Source organism: Rhamphochromis sp. 'chilingali' (assembly GCF_963969265.1).
Source record: "Rhamphochromis sp. 'chilingali' genome assembly, chromosome: 22".
NCBI classification, from domain to species: Eukaryota; Metazoa; Chordata; class Actinopteri; order Cichliformes; family Cichlidae; genus Rhamphochromis; species Rhamphochromis sp. 'chilingali'.
This window is the reverse complement of record NC_137950.1, coordinates 19559494-19575443: the sequence shown is the minus strand read 5'-3', so window position 1 is coordinate 19575443 and position 15950 is coordinate 19559494. Positions and strand designations below refer to the sequence as shown.

The following is a 15950-nucleotide window of genomic DNA, read 5'->3' as shown; positions in this document are numbered from 1 at the left end:
TGTAGAAAAGGTCTGAAACATCAGAGGAAAAAGGAAGCTGTTAGTGTCAGTTCCCTGAAAAACAACAACAGCTTCTTTGTGCACTCAATAACACTGGGGGGAGATCTCCATTATAGAAGAAGCAGAACCATAGCTTCTCGGGACACTGTGATGCAATAAAGCAGCACAATATGTTGAATTTCCCATGCTTTTGCTTTAATGGAAAAGCTCTGCTACATATTGCTTTGTCACCTACAAGCAAGACCTATTGCAAGTTCACAAGTTCACAAATGGCGTTCTGGTGCGACACTATGAAAAATGAAAAATCACTAACTGACAATGGATGCAAGCAGGTTGAGAATAAGGTAGGCATTCTGAGAAACACTTAATCCGTCACATCTTGGCAAATCTATATCAGTGTAAGCATATCCAGGGTTGTATTTTACCTTTTGAATCATGCTGTAGATCGGCACCATCTCAGTACAGGTATGTCGATAATGTAGACGCACATTATCATAAGAGAGAATCACTAAGCTCTTTTGATGAAAAATAACTGGAGAGATTCAACCTGACCTTAAAAAACATGTGACATTTCCCAGTCGAGGAGCTGAAACCCATCCGCTATGATAAGGAGAGCATCTTACTTAAATGTCACAGGGCTGGACAGACTGGCTCTGATATTGTCGAGAAACTGCCATCATGGTGAGATACTGGTGTGTATGAAACTACAGTGCAATTTGCTCTAGTATCTCATTAAACCTTGTAATGTCTTGCTAATAATTAAACGCCTGCACTTAGCAGAAAATGATTCAGCAGGGTATATCACAAGCATGGGATTCCAACAAACACAGTATGCTTAGACTATAATTGACTTTTCACTCTGCCCTGGAGTTATAGAAGAATAATGGGGCTGGAAATAGCTAGTTAACCTCCTGTCAGGTAATACATAAAAGGAAAACAAAAAAGTCTCCATAGCACTGAAATACACCTAAACTGTCTCCTCTGAGAGAAACAGAGAGATGTCAAGGTGGGAGTTGTTATACTAAGTGATTTTATTAAGTGGAACACCCGCTGTGAGCTCAGTCAGCCACGCAGGGATTGTTTGACACAAATTATACATAATTCCTACTGCATGACAAAACATCTATATCCCACACATATAGTAGGGATCAATTGCATAGCACCGTGGCATTAAAGAACATAAAACACATAAATTGAACTAAATCCATAGTCAGGTATTAGTTTTAGTTTATTAGGGTTTTGGTGTATGTTTATTTTTCAATACTTTGAAAAAGTATCTTACTTACTTTGCTAAGAGGAGTATGCAGTGTAGTAATATTACTCCTCACTGGTTATTCTCACGCTGTGGTGACTCAAGATTTAGAGCAGCTGAACCCCAAGTACGAACATCAAAAATGTGTCTATGGATGCCACTTGTAGATTTAAAAGTGCGCGGAGTGCTAGGTGAGAGCAAAAGAAGCACTATATGAAGTGAAGTCCATTTACCGTGGACAAAACTAGGAGAGGGTAGAACACAGAGAACACAAAAATCACAAATTTCAAAGAAAATCTCAAAGAAGCATTTATCCCTCTGCGGATGAAAAGAAAAAAACACAAAGGAAGTAAAAAACTGCAAAATAAAGGTATGTGTCCATGAATAATCATTTATCAGTTATTTATCATTAGGATTCACTAATCATGACATTAGTTAAACAGAAGCATCAGACAAGCCTTCAGTTTCGCGAGATTAAATGATGTGTGGAAACAGGGGGGGGAAAGTGGATGGTAACCTACTAGTAGCTGTTACTATTAGTTTTCATTTTTTAATACTGTCTGCTTTTACATTTACATCATTTTGTTAAAAGGTCATATTTAGGCCTAACTTGATTTTAAAATGCATTGGCTGCTGATTGATTTCTTTCCAGCACACTAATAAGCCATGATATTGGTTGTGTTAGATGTGAAATGCACAAATGTTTAAGTAAAAGTAAAGTTATTACTAGCAATGTAAAGGAGGGTGGTTAGCGGGTCCCCAAATCAAATTCTGTTTAAGACCCTGTAAACCCTCGGGCCGTCTCTGTCTACTGTTCTAGTTACAAGTTGCCCAGATGATGAGAGATTTCACAATCCAAATCTGTTTTATTTGATAATGTTAAAGGACAAAAAGGAAAAAACTACAGTCCTTATTAATCGAACCATTAATAGCTTCTCATTCTTATTATTATGATTTTCAAATATCATTTGAAGGATTAGTTAAGTCAGACGACACAAGTTTGAAACATTTATTTAAACAGCGGTAGCAAGCTTCTGAGTTAATCACTCCCAATGACTCTACAGAAACTGAGGCGTAATGAGTAAATATCCCCCCAACCTACAGGTGGATGCCGGGTGGTGGAGGGGTCGGAACAGCAGGCAGTAAAGCAAGGCAGCACGAGCAGCTGCGCTGGAATGTCAGATAGAGTGGTGGGAAATGGTTTAAATAGGCTGCCAGAGCGTTTGGTATATATGAGGAGAGCGAGTTTGTCAATTGGCAGGAAAATCTTTGGACTTATCAGGGACCCTTCTGGCACTTTTCTCTGTTAAATATCATTGTAAACTGAATATATGTAGGTTTATATATTTTGTGCTGCTAAACAAATCCTACAAACCGAATAAATAACTTTTCTTTATGCATCTGGTTATCAAAATTGTTTATTTAATATAGGTGAATTTCTTTATTTTTGCTATTTTATGAACTAAAACATCCATAAAATGACAAACTATAGAATTATTTATTGGTACTGTCTTATTGTAATGCTTTTAATAACCCCTATGTAGGTGCAATGAACAGTTGTCTGTCTCACAGTGTTATATTTGCTGCACGTCACTGGTGCAGTGATCATGTTATTCCTCTCAGTATAGTAGCAAAGGAAACATGTTGTCAACCCCCTTGCTTGCACTGTCTGCCTCTGTCTATCCCACTTCTTCATTGCCCATGGCCTGGGGGAACAGTTGGCTTTCTGAATACTCTTCCCCCTTTGTGAGCACACATTGATTGGCCCTCTGCTCCCCCAAAGCAGAGCAGCATGGGGTGCCAGCAGCCAGCTTTCTGCTGGTGCTGCTCAAAAAAAGTCTAAGGGAAAAAATGAGGGGAGGAAATTGTCAGGAGGCTTCACCACAACCTGTCTAGGTATGTCTCTTCTCTTCCTGTCTGCCTCTCCTGTTGTAATGAGAATCAATGGGGTTTAACACATTTCCCTCATGCCTTTTTGTCAAATCGAGTGCAATTGTCTTCTCTGTTTGCAGAGCCATGTCCTCTCGCTCCTAATTGCCCTGCTGTTTCCTTCCATCCTTTGCATTCCTATTTGTTGAGCAGACTCTACAGTTTAACAGTCTGCAGTGCTGTCATCAGGTCACACAGAGCCCCAAAGAACCCCAGTAACACACACGAGGATGCCTATGATAAGGGCTCAGAAATATCAAAGTAGCGAATCTGTCATCCACAGCAGTCATTTTTAAGATGATCTAAAGGAAGCGACATGAAATATGCAGGAACAGTTGTCGAACACTAGCGTTTGTATGATTCCAAGGCTATCCTTTCTCTCCATATTTTCGGACATACTGCTGAGCAGCACAAGCTCATGGTCCACAGTGGAGTAAAGTGTGCACTGAGAGCACATTTTGACTGGAAGACAGCCAGTGGTTGGTCTGTTGCGGAGGATGTGGGCTGGTCTCTGGAGCCCGGTGGTTGTTCATTCATAAACCAGGTGGGAACTGTAAATGAGAACACAGACATCTCCCTGCCCACGCTTTCAAAGATCATATTGTACTGTTTTTATGTAAGGAGCAGCAGGACGTGCAGGAGTCCAACATCAGCAACATGTTTTGTACTTTATTTGAAAGGTTCAGCAGCATATATGTCTTACCTAGAAGGTTCATAAAAGAAGATGTCAGTGGGGAAATTAAAAAATATTTAAGCCATTTAAATCGGGTCTTTAAAATTTATCTAGCTTTTCAAAGTTAAATTAAAATATGGCAGGATTTTCCTCCACCTATCAGTCATTTAGCTATCTTTATGGCAGCCATATGACAGAAGACCTCGAGTCTTTCTCTGACAAATAATGGCTCAAATAAAATTTTACATGGAAAAAAAAGAAAAGAAATTCAAACAAACAAAATCTAATTTCTCTTGCCTCCAAAACCATTTGTTTGTATGCAAAACCCTGTGTGTGATCGGCGCTCGACTGCGGTGACAACACTGGAAAAAAACACAGTGTGTTCGTATTACAAATGTGAGACAAGACCGTCTGTTGTCACCACTGTTGACATTATTTACCAAGGCGACAATATTTCCCCCAATATTAACAAGTTATTTCACTACAATTGTGACAGTTTGCAGACAGGTTCAGCATGAACATTATGCAGCTCTATGAATTCATGCATTTGAAATATTTTGAATATTTTTATATATTTCATTGACAACAACTCATTTATTTAAAAACCTGTTGAAAATTCATCATGTGAGAATATGATTTGCATGAGACATTTCCTTACACAGTCTGACCAACAGAAATGTACAGATATATGTAATTAAGCTAAGATATGTTTAGTATTTAGTATTAGATGAAGAATCAGTAGATAGATAGATAGATAGATAGATAGATAGATAGATAGATAGATAGATAGATAGAACTGATGTATTTTTATGGTTGGTATAAAAATGTTGATTCACGTATATTTAACTCAGCAGAATTTTACATGATCTCCACTTCTGCTGTCCTTAGTGCCTCCTTGCGAGTTCAAGCTTTATACACCGCTGACAAGAGAATGAAACCAGAGTCAACACAATGGGATACAGAAGCTTCATTCAGAAAAATCCAGCAATCAAACCTGTGTGTGTCTCGCTGTGGTGTGACACTGTTAACTGCTGGACCAGCACGCCCCTGCCAGTAAAGCATATCGAGTAAATCTGATGTCACACAGAGTCTGCACTCAAGCCAGATGATGCTGCACCACTGAGCATCACTTTGCATATGATTTTATAAGCATTCGCAGACAGACTGTGCTTGACTAGGTCTTCTTGAACCAGTTGTGATGAGGAAAATTCCCCTCTAATTGGATCAATGCTTCTGTCTTGCACTGGCGTTCATCGGAACATCTCTCGGGAGGTGTTACAACATTGAGATCACAGGTCTGTGTGGTCGATTCCTTTTAAAAAATCCCAATCATTTACCAGAGTAAAGATTTAATATCATGATAGCCAAATATTAATCTACAAAACTACTGAGAATTATAAATAATGAAGTCAGAAATTCAGGGTGAAATGTGAATCACGCTCCACATTCTGATGGAGCATGAATCTGCTGAATTTGGTAGCTCACGTGCGTGAAAAAAAGGTAATCACTGCATACTTGTAGTTCTTTCAGCTGGGTGTGACTCACTTAACAGAATTAGCCTCATTAAAAAGTAGCAATTTAAGAATTTAAGAAGCAGGGAGGCTCCAAAATGCACTGAATATTACCTGAAAAATAATGATCTAAAGTATTAGAACATTTTCAAATGACATTTTAGATTTTCAAAAAGTAGCATTTTGATGATTAGAAGTCAACAAGTATAAAAGAATATAACAGCTGAGCACTAAAGTAGCTTAAAAACCATTATCTGGCTGGGCTGGCTTTAATCAAACCAAACTGCTAGTGATTTGCTTTGCTTTTTGTCTGCTTGCCAAACAGTTGTTTGTTACACACAATCATTTAATAAAGTGGTTTCTTGCATACTAAAGATTTTTGCTGTTTATTGTGCACCTTGCAACAATCACGCATTGAACACTAGAGGGCTTTATTGCAATTAACATCTCAGTAAAATTGATGGAGCTTTGGTATCCTGCAATCAAAACTTTGATCCTGTTTCCTGAAGTAACTGCTGCTAATCAGCTGTCTACGATCTCCCTTAAAGGGATGTATTCATCCCTGGCTAATTCACAGTTGGCTTACAAGCTTGGGACAGACTGAAATCAATGCTTCCTGTCACCTTTTAGCAGGACACATGGCGCCTATTGTTACGCCCATCCCTCCCTCTAACTTAGACAGCTGGGGTAGACAGACTGTCCAGATAGATGAAATGTTGCCTTTCTGTTGTGTGATGACTTGTAATTATAATACAAGTGCGATCTTAAGAAAACTCGTGTCTGACCATGATCGCAGGTGAAGAGTCACTCACAGCAAGCAGGGCGCTGTATTTCTAACTTTTGACATGGCTGCTTCCAAACAGGCCACAGTGAGGAGCAGCAGGTCAATGTGTGTTTGTTTGCGTGTGTGGTGGCCGGGAGTCTGGATGCTGCTTGGCACAGTCATGGCTCCTTGACGTCAGCTCTCAGCCCAGCCTGCTGCTGCTGCTGCTGCTGATGCCGCTGCTGCTCTCAAACATGTCTTTGTTATTCAGAGCTTTCCATCAGAGAGCGGAGACCTGCAAAACATGGAGGGTGGCGTCAGCGCCGGAAAGGATCGCTGCGTGACAGCGCGCGTGTGCGCTAATGCGCTCGTCGTAGACCGTGCACGTTCTTACTGCTATTTATTAGATCATTAAATAGGCACTAAACCCATTATTAATTATGTTTAGATGTTTAGCTTATAATAATGCAGCTGATAAACTGACAGATTATGCTACAGAGGGAAATATTATTGTCCTTGCATGGTTATTTTATTTATTTCACTGCCACTGTTATTATTATTATTATTATTATTATTATTATTATTATTATTATTATTAGCATCAGTGGCCAAGTACTTGCGGAAGTAGTTGCTGTCATGTTTAAAAACATATATTTTCGTCTATTCTGATCAGTCTAAACCTAATTTATTAGAGGCCATTAGAGTTAATACTTCCTTAGAAACTGTCATAAATAGCATTTATTAAATCAGTATCGAAATGCAAACTAAAATACCCAGCAATGACGCTTTAACAGCCTCATTATTGAATCTAAATGTACCTTCCTGTTTAAACATCCCCAAATCATAACTACACAATGCGGTAGACCCGGTCAGAGCCACAATCAGAGCGGGTCGCTCCAGCACATCCAGATACCATATGGCCGCTGTGCTGAGCGACAGTCCGACTCCGCTCCCGGCTCTCTCCTGATGGCTTCTCCGCGTGTATACTCCGCGACACATTTTGTCAGCAGCCACCGAGCATGGGTCCCTTTGGTAATAGAATAGCCAATGTAATTTGACACTTCAACTTACTGTGCTCTCTCCGAGTCTATTCAGTTACTCACCCACTGACGCCGAGCCCATTCTCAGTGGCCGCGAGGGGGGAAGATATTTAAAAAAAGCAAGAGTCGAAAATTACCGAGGACTTTCTGCGCTTAATAACCCGGTGAGTAGCTGCAAACTTAACGTTGCTTGTTCCCGGTGTCGCGCTGCGAGGCTCTTGTCTCGGAAAAGGTTTTGTTTCCACTTTAGCTCAGATTGTTTCTCAACAATAGAGTGACCACTTGAACTGGCACCGAGCGGCACGTCGGAGCCTGTAATAATAAACCGCAGCTTTTTATTTACTATCACGCCGCTTCGTGGAGTCGGGACTGAACCGGCGGGCTGTTAATAAGCAGGTTGTGCATTTCGTTAGTAACAGATGCCGCGTTGATCTCCAACGAGCTGGGGCTTGGAGGCTACACTGTAGCAGGCTGTATGGCTCTCGCTCGCAGAATGAACCGTGTCTGGGTGCGCGTGTGTGCGTCATTTCATGATGTGGGGTTTGCTTTACCTTCAGCTTCTTGATGCGCACAAAGCACATGGTCTGTCTAAAATGGGTTTTTGGGTGATACGTGCAAGCTGTAGAATAACTGGACGTGGTAATAACGGTCACAGCACTGTTCGGGATTTTTCAATGAATGTCACATAAAATCATAATTTCCGAACTTTGATATCAACAGCACATGTATACTATTAAATGATAATGGGAAAAAGCAAGCATGTCTGTGACAGCCTGCAGTTATCTTGTTGCTGTAGGTCATTAGCGCTTCATAGAGGTTTAACAAGTTGACTCCCAAAATTCCAGCTGTCTGAATATATGGAACCGGTTGGGGTTGGGGGGGGCTCTCTCATTTAGAACTAGGTTGCCTTTCACTTGCAGTACATCTGTCCAGGAAGCAAAAAAGCATGGCCAAGTGGAAAAAAAGTAAGCTTGACTCTGCTCCTGTTCTACTTCCTAACCATTGTGACTGAGAGAGAGAGAGGAGAGCGAGTGAGAGTTTCTGTCATCTGTAATTTTCTTTTCTGTTACAAAATGCAAGTTTTGGAGCATCAAGCAAGCAAACATATCTGTGCAGATGTTTCTCGTCCCCCTATTAAGATGCACAGGAGAGCTCTTCCTGCTTTTGTGTTATGCTGTTGAAAAGTTCATTCGGCTCATATCTACTTTTAGCTGCTGCAGCATCTCTGCGAGCAGAGTGTTTTGCACCGAGCCACATATGGGGGTCATAAAAAACCTCCGTGGGGACTGCAGTTATTAAGCACCCTCGCTTGCTTATTTACATGTTTGCCATGTAATTTCAAGGGTCTTGTTGAGTTTCTTCACTTTGCTGTTTTCGGAATTTGAGATAACAGCTGAATGAAAGATTTGAGTTGATGTCAAAGAAGGAGGCTATCATTGGCTGATTCACAAGCACTTGATGGCGCATAAACACTGAATGAGTGGCTGTATTTGGGAAAATTAAAACTTTCAATTATTGGAACAATTTTGGTCAGACAGAGGAGGTCCTGTCCCCTCCTTCCCCATCACCCCACCTCTGTGGGGCCCCAGGTTGGGCTCCTGAATAACCACAGACCCCACCAGGCTGACCTTCTTCTATTCAAGTTGAGGATGTTGAAACACCAGCCGTCAAACAAAAGACACATTGAAACAGAGATCTGCAACCCAGCACGTGTGTCTGAGTGCTGAAGTAGACCATTTATTAACTCTCAGTTTCTTGCTGACCAATGGAAACTGTCGACACAACAAACTAAAGTCGTGAAAAGGACAAGTTTCTGCAGATACACGTATTAGTGAACAAAATCTAAAAATAAAGAGAAGCTAAATATATATATTTTTTAAATTAAATCATACATAAAGCATCTTCTACACACTTGAGCAAATCTTTTCTTTTTGTCCAGACTCCAGGCTGGCTTAGGTTTGCATGTGGCACCGTAAGGCTGACAATGGCAACACGTTGTCAGCGCAGGGTGGAGGGTTCTGCTCTTGCTGTCCCACCCGCCCGACGGGCTGAGAGTAAAGGCGGAAGCTGGAAATGACTGTGCCACATGGGAAATTATTCAACTCTCAGATCAGAGAGGACACACAAGAGGCCTCATTACCTCCAGCAGCACTGCTGGTCAGCCTGTGAGAAGACCGAGAGCTGGTGTGTCTTAACTAGCTGATCTCACTTACTACAATCCTGTGTATCATATGCTTCTTTCATCTGAAAGAAATCCAACGCATGACACATGACGCGTGACACAGAAATACACCCAAAAACTTTAGGAATAAATGCTGTTTTCAGAAAGGAAATATGACCACTTTGATCTGTAATACAACAGTAAAAGAAAACCAGTCCCAAAGGTTTGCAGTCTAAGCCTCTTTTTACCAACAGTATGTACTTAAATAGCTGGTAAATAGGCCTGTTAGCTTGTGTATAATATCATAATGTTATTGATTCAGCTTGGGAATTCCACTTGCAGTGAGCGGCTCCTGTGTATGGCGAGCTCTCTGAAGCAGTCTAACAGAAAAAAGGTGAACGAGTAAGCAACCGAAAGCTCTTCCTCCGCGGTCAGAGCCTGTGGGAGGTTTGTGTAGGTTTCGCTCAAGGTCCTTTTTGTGTTGTCTTTACTCAAGAGAATAAACTCTTGGGATGAATCACCCTGCTGGTCTGGCTATTTTCAAATGGTAAGGAGAGTCGAGGGGTAGAAAGTATGTCACTTGGTAGATATAGCAGTTTAATCATGAGGTTTACCTTTGTGTCAAACAGCACTTAATAGTCCTGTTATGTTAGTTGTGAGTAATTACAACCTTGTGCAGTGTTGCTGTGGCTTTGAGATTGTAACTCGTGCTGGAAAGTAACTAAATGCATTACTCAAGGTAAAGGGAACTGAATGCAGCTGATCTGAATAACAAAATAACCATTTGCGCTACATCATACCAGCGTATTCTTCTTCCATATGTTATTCTGCATTCCTCGTGTGTGTGTGATGATTCGCGACGCTCCACCTCTGTGACACGGAGCTGCAGTAACATGTGTACCGCGCAGATATTCACTGAGGGGTTTTATGGTGGATAGAATGCTCTGACTGTACCTGTCAGCTTGACTGTTGACTGTTAATATGAAGCTTCTATTTTCAAAACACAGCTCAGGGAAAGGGAATCTGTATGTGTGTGTGTGTGTGTGTGTGCGTACTTGCTTTGTGCAGGAGGGAGATACAGAGCATAGCGAGGGATGGGAGAGGTACTGGGAGTGACGCCAGACCGCACATCATTTAATCATGTTAGCGTGTGCAACCACTTTGTGCATATTTTCGGTTGCATTGGTGATAGGAGTTGTTATTGTACAAACTGTACTCACACCGAGAGAGAGCGAGAGATGGCTTGACAGGAGGGAAGACAGAGATGACAGTTTGATGCAGGAGAGGCAAAATAAATAGCTCTTTGGATTTTTTAGATTTGTGAAATTTCAGTTTTATGGCAGAAAGCGATAACACAGCCCGAGTCTGATTTTCAGTTGCTGCTGTAACTATTAACATCGCTTGAGAAATCCAAAGTCACCACGTTTGAGAGCATTTAAATGTGAGCTGGTGAAAGGATGACCATTGTGCATATTAGCATTGGATTTCAGCATGCTCTTTGGGCTTAATCCCACTGTTGACTTGCCTGCTAAGTACTGAGTGTGTTATTTTTGCTCTTTTTAAAGAGCCCCTCTACATAATCTCACCTAATCTAATCTATCCCCTTTTATAATAGACTCGGAACTATGTGACTTTATAGAAAAAGCTTTAGTGTAGATCCATACCAAACAGACCAGTGTGCTGCTTGCTTCCCCAACCCCTCTGGCAAAGCTCTTGTGAAAATGCATGTGACCTCTGTGCCCCTTGTTAGTCTGAACAATAGGCTTGCCTCCTCTTACAGCTGCAGCCATGCTGGAGGGGAAGTTTGCCAGAACAGAAGACACACACCGTCTGATTAATAGGTTTAAAGACAGCAGGGTTAGCTTCATAGAAGGCACAACATCATTAAAAATATAGATTACATTCAAGTTTTGTTTAGTTGTTTGTGCTCGTTGGTAGGCATGGGAAGCAAATGTGAAATTAAAATACATTTTTTAAATCTAAAACAGATGAAAGGGTTAATCGATTAACTGATTTTCTACTTATTTATTTTTGTTAAAAGTTATACAAATACTTTCTGCAGAGTAAGTTAAATATTCAGACAACCAAATGGACAAAACAATCTCCTTAAAGATGTCAGTCAAATCTTTTTCTAAGAATTCCCAGCATTATAACTGTTAATTGATTATGAAAACAATTCCTTCCTTTATTGCTCATAATTAAAGTGCAATTAAAATCTACTAATTCTTTGTTTGCATGTTTGTTGTTGTCAGCAGGGTTTTAGAATTTCAGTGGACAAATTAGAGCACAAACTGAAAAATAGCTGTGCAAAAAGCAAAAGAAAAAAAAAGAATACAATCTGTGAGTCTTAACCCACACTGGATGTAATTGGAGCTTTGTGGGGTCCCCACCAGTCGCAGGCTCATGCATGTTAAATGTGACATGCTGTGAAAAACAGACGCGGATGATGACAGTGCATTGTCGCAGTGTTAAGTGTAAATGAAAGGCTCTGGATCTTGGAAAACATCCGGTTCTATAAAGTCTCAGCCTTTATAAATTTAAACAAGGTCCAACCGAGGATCCCGTCAAATCTTCCAAGTGTTGCATAGCAGGCATATTCCCCTCTTAAATGTGAGCAAAGACCGAGAAACTAGCTCTCAAAATTTGAAAATGTCTCAAGAGGTGTAATCTCACTATCAAGAAATGGGCACCGGGAAGGCTCCCGAGAGGGCTCTGCTGAAGCATCAGTGTCTAGTGTGCGCTCCAGAGGATTTTTTTTTTTCTTTTTTCGGGGAGACAGAGAGATCTACATCTCTGATGAGTAATGAAGGTGATTCTGAGCAAGTGGTGGAATTACATTCAACAGAGCCCACGGGGGTCCATATCTTATTGTTCTGTGACAGGGAAAATTAACTGGGATTTACTAATACACAGGGAATGTCCTTCCCCCATTCTCTCCTGCGCTCAAAGAAAAGGTCTGAGGGTAATCTCTTTCCCAAGCACCCCCACGCCCCCTCCCTTCCCAAACACAAATGTCAGATCTTTTCAAGTTTGCTATCGAGATGTAAAACATAAGTAGATAAAATCCCTGACATGTTGCCCCATCTCTCATTCATCTGTTGCCGTATGTTGACACAAAAGACGCGTTCTGCTTAAGTGTTGTTTTGCATTTCACCTGTTCTCCTTTGCATAGTCACTGCGGCAAAGCGTGCAGGTGACCCAAAGTAGATAGGGCTCCATGGCTTTTATTCTCATGGGATCTTTGAGTATTTGTGAGTTTCACGCTTATAAATTGTCATCGTCGGTACTGCTTGTGTGCAGTTTGATTAAATCTGATTGATGCTGGCATAAGACAACAACCCAACAACAGACTGAATATAAAATTTGCATTAATATATTTTGATTGGTGGGTTATAATGCATGCTTTTCCACTTCATTTAAAGCACCCAGACAAGAATAGACACATAAATCTTTGCAAGCCTTTTGCCTGCTGTGCATGTTAAGAGCACTTGTGTACTCACTGTGAGGTTACCTTTGTAAAATTAGCATGTATGAAAATCCTGCCCTTGCTTCAAAATATACAAGATACTGGATATATTATTACAGATGAACAGGTAGAACTTGACTTCCATAGTATTATCACAAATCAGCCAGACAAGACCCTAAATTTATAAGCATGACAAGGTAACAAAAATACATGTGCACACACAGAGAAGCAGTGCAAAACCATCAGCAGCCTTCATAAAATCTGAACATGGCAGATTACAGCAGTTATAGCCAGATGTGTACTCTGAGTAAGCAACCAGGCTTGCTTTTTAGGGATTTTTCATATTTGTGCAGTTTTTGGCAAGAAAATAAATTAATAAAAAAAAATGTTGATCTTCTCTTTGCTCCTATTTAAGTCCTTTTTTTGCCCTGTTTGCAAATCCATCTCACCAAAGACTCAAAAGCTGATTTATTTATTCATTTATCGTTTTTTTCTTCTTGATAATTTAACGTTTGAATCTTTAAAATTGGCACAAATAGAAAAAAACAGCTTGCACAAACTGCCGAGGTCCAAGGTGACATCTTCAGATTGCTTGCTTTGTGCAACCAACAGTCCAAAACCAAAACACATTCAGTTTTCAATTATAGAAAACAGAAAAAGTCATCACACTACAGAAGCTCTTTACAGCTGCTGATCAACTGTTTAATTGAATAATCCTTTAAGCATCTGTTTACCGGAGCTACAATTCTCTTGCTGCGTTTTTAATCCATAATGATTTTTGTTTCTTTTGTGACCCAATCATACTTTATTTTCTCCTCCCTGCTCAAACAAAGTCTTTACTGATGATGAAGTGTGGACAGCCGTGACACCACACCCACAGCCTGTGTGTCAGCTTACACTGTACCCTCATGCTAACGCCGTGTCTGTGTGCGGTCGGTTACCCAGGTGCAAGGCATGCATCACAGACCGGAGCTGATACACTGACGTGACAGCTGTCGGCAGAGAAAGAAGATCACGAGAGAGGTCTCGGTGCTGGATAGGGTGGAATATGTTAACCCTTAACATGCGACTGATGCATTATAGGTCGCAAAAAGCACGCCTTCTGTTCTGAGTTTGCCTTATTTGTACACAATTTTCAGTTGATTGGGATTTAAGCTCTGTAACTTCCCATCTCATAATCCTCAAATCTCAGACCTCTCTTCAGTGTTAATATGAGGCAGACAAATGTTGTCAGTAGTGTAAACAGGCACTGCAGAAAGCTAAAGTCTGACATTTCCGTGGTGCAGATTTGCTCCAAAGTAAGCAAATATTTACCAAAACACCAGGGTCAGGTGTAGCCCTCAGCTAATTTGGCATAGCTGTGAGAGTACACCTGGTTTGCATCACTCAAAGCATGATGTAGCACAAATCCAAAATTTCTATACATTTACATTACTATTACTTTTATCTGCAGCACACAGACATTTCATCATATCTGACCATCTAGCATTTTATGTAAATTACAGGCAAAGATCCTAGAGAGCTTTAAATAACTCTAGTGTAAACATGTCCTCCATGTTTCTTTACGTTCCTTCATCCTTTGGCTTCTGCAAATGAACCGCGACCGCAGACAATAGATTTCTTTCACACTAATAGTAATCAGTGATATCCTAACAGCCACCACTGCTGATGATGAATGCTAATTAATTGGGCAGTGTTCCTAAATGTAAACATGCAGTGCGACACATATGCAGAAACACTTCACACTCCTATTTATAGGTGCCGATTGCATAAGCTCTTTTGCAACAACAGGGTGTTCTCACTTTGTCAGTATCAAACCGAGAAAAACTGTAACTGACCAGATTATTTTTACACGCGCGCACACGTATATTGCACTTCTTCCTGGCATACCGTGTGTGGCCCAATGGGTCCCACGGCTTACAAAAATGTTGACAGTGGACGCTATTTTTGACCATCTGCTCCGAAACGAGGGCATGTTTGAGTCACAGACGCTGTGGTGCGAGGCTGTGCCCGTGATGTGCCTGGCATGTGGAGAGAGTCAGGGAGGGAGGGAGGGAGGGATAGAGAGAGATGGCTCACCCGAGGGCCCAGCATCCTCCGTGTCACTGTGGAAGTGCACAGTGTGCGGCTGGTTTCACTAATGTGTATTACATTAGCATGGAGGGTGATGGAAGGGGGGAGGCTGTCGAGGGGTGCCAGGGAGTGGTTGATCCTTCACATCTTGGAGGAAGAACAAGAGAGGAGATATCCTTGCGCTTGACTCATGGCGTAAACATCGTCAGTGAGATGAAATAGTGCGAGGTCAGAAAAAGTGTCTGCGTCTCATCTCTTTTTCTTGTGTGCGTCTGCGTTATCTGTGAGGCAGGAATGCGAAACCAAATCTGGGGTGTTCTCGGGATGGGTGGGTGGGAGTCACAGCGGGATTCTTTCAGAGAATTACCCCTGTGTGTCGCCACCTCTCACAAAGTTTACGACTTCTTTCTTTGGAGAGTAGTCGGGCCGTTAAACTACTTTGTAAAGTGCTATTTGTTTTTGCATCCCTTTAAAACTGCCTATATTTCTTTAGCTCTTCGACAGCATTTGTGCATATCGACAAATGTTTATCCTCTCTGATGTGGAGATTTCTACCTTTCTAGACGTCTTTAAGACTAAGTAATCACGCGCTGTCTTGCTGTCTCTCAGCATCAGCCATTCTCTTGATTAAGTGATTTAATTATTTAGTCCATAAAATGCCAGAGAAGTATCTATCCCAGTTGTCAGAGAGCTTCTGATGGCATCTGTAAGTTCTAAACTGAATGATGTTTTAACTCAGAAATAAAGTTTAACCTGCTTAGAGGGGAAGTATTTCAAGCTGGCTTTTAACAGTTAAGCAATTATCCAAGAAATGGCTTAATGACAATAATTTTATTAATTTGGGATGCACAGATATATTGGCCAGTATCAGTGTTTTTCTGAGGTGTCACATTAGATTTGTGCTGGCTAAATGTTCAAAGACTTTTAAGCAGTTCAGCGAGAGCTAAAGAAGTGAGCCAGAGTATTATTTTAACCATCAGCATGAGTGTAACACCACGCCTCCTGAACTCTGTTTAAACGCACTGATCCCTAAACAGGAAGTTAAGAGTTACCGCTTTTACGTTAACTCTGAGGTTTTGCTT

At 41.0% G+C, this 15950-nt stretch overlaps 1 protein-coding gene across 4 annotated transcripts in view; it reads left to right on the top strand.

Moving 5' to 3' along the window:
- The first annotated feature begins 7184 nt into the window (after nt 1–7184).
- Nucleotides 7185–15950, top strand: part of LOC308391219 (zinc finger MIZ domain-containing protein 1-like) — a 110256-nt gene continuing 101490 nt past the window's right edge. For 2 of the 4 annotated variants that reach the window (XM_080873740.1, XM_080873742.1), the window contains exon 1: nt 7185–7332. The gene's annotated coding sequence lies outside the window, so the exon portion shown is untranslated. The remainder of the gene's footprint in view (nt 7333–15950) is intronic. The other 2 variants (XM_080873743.1, XM_080873741.1) reach the window with 2 other exon arrangements.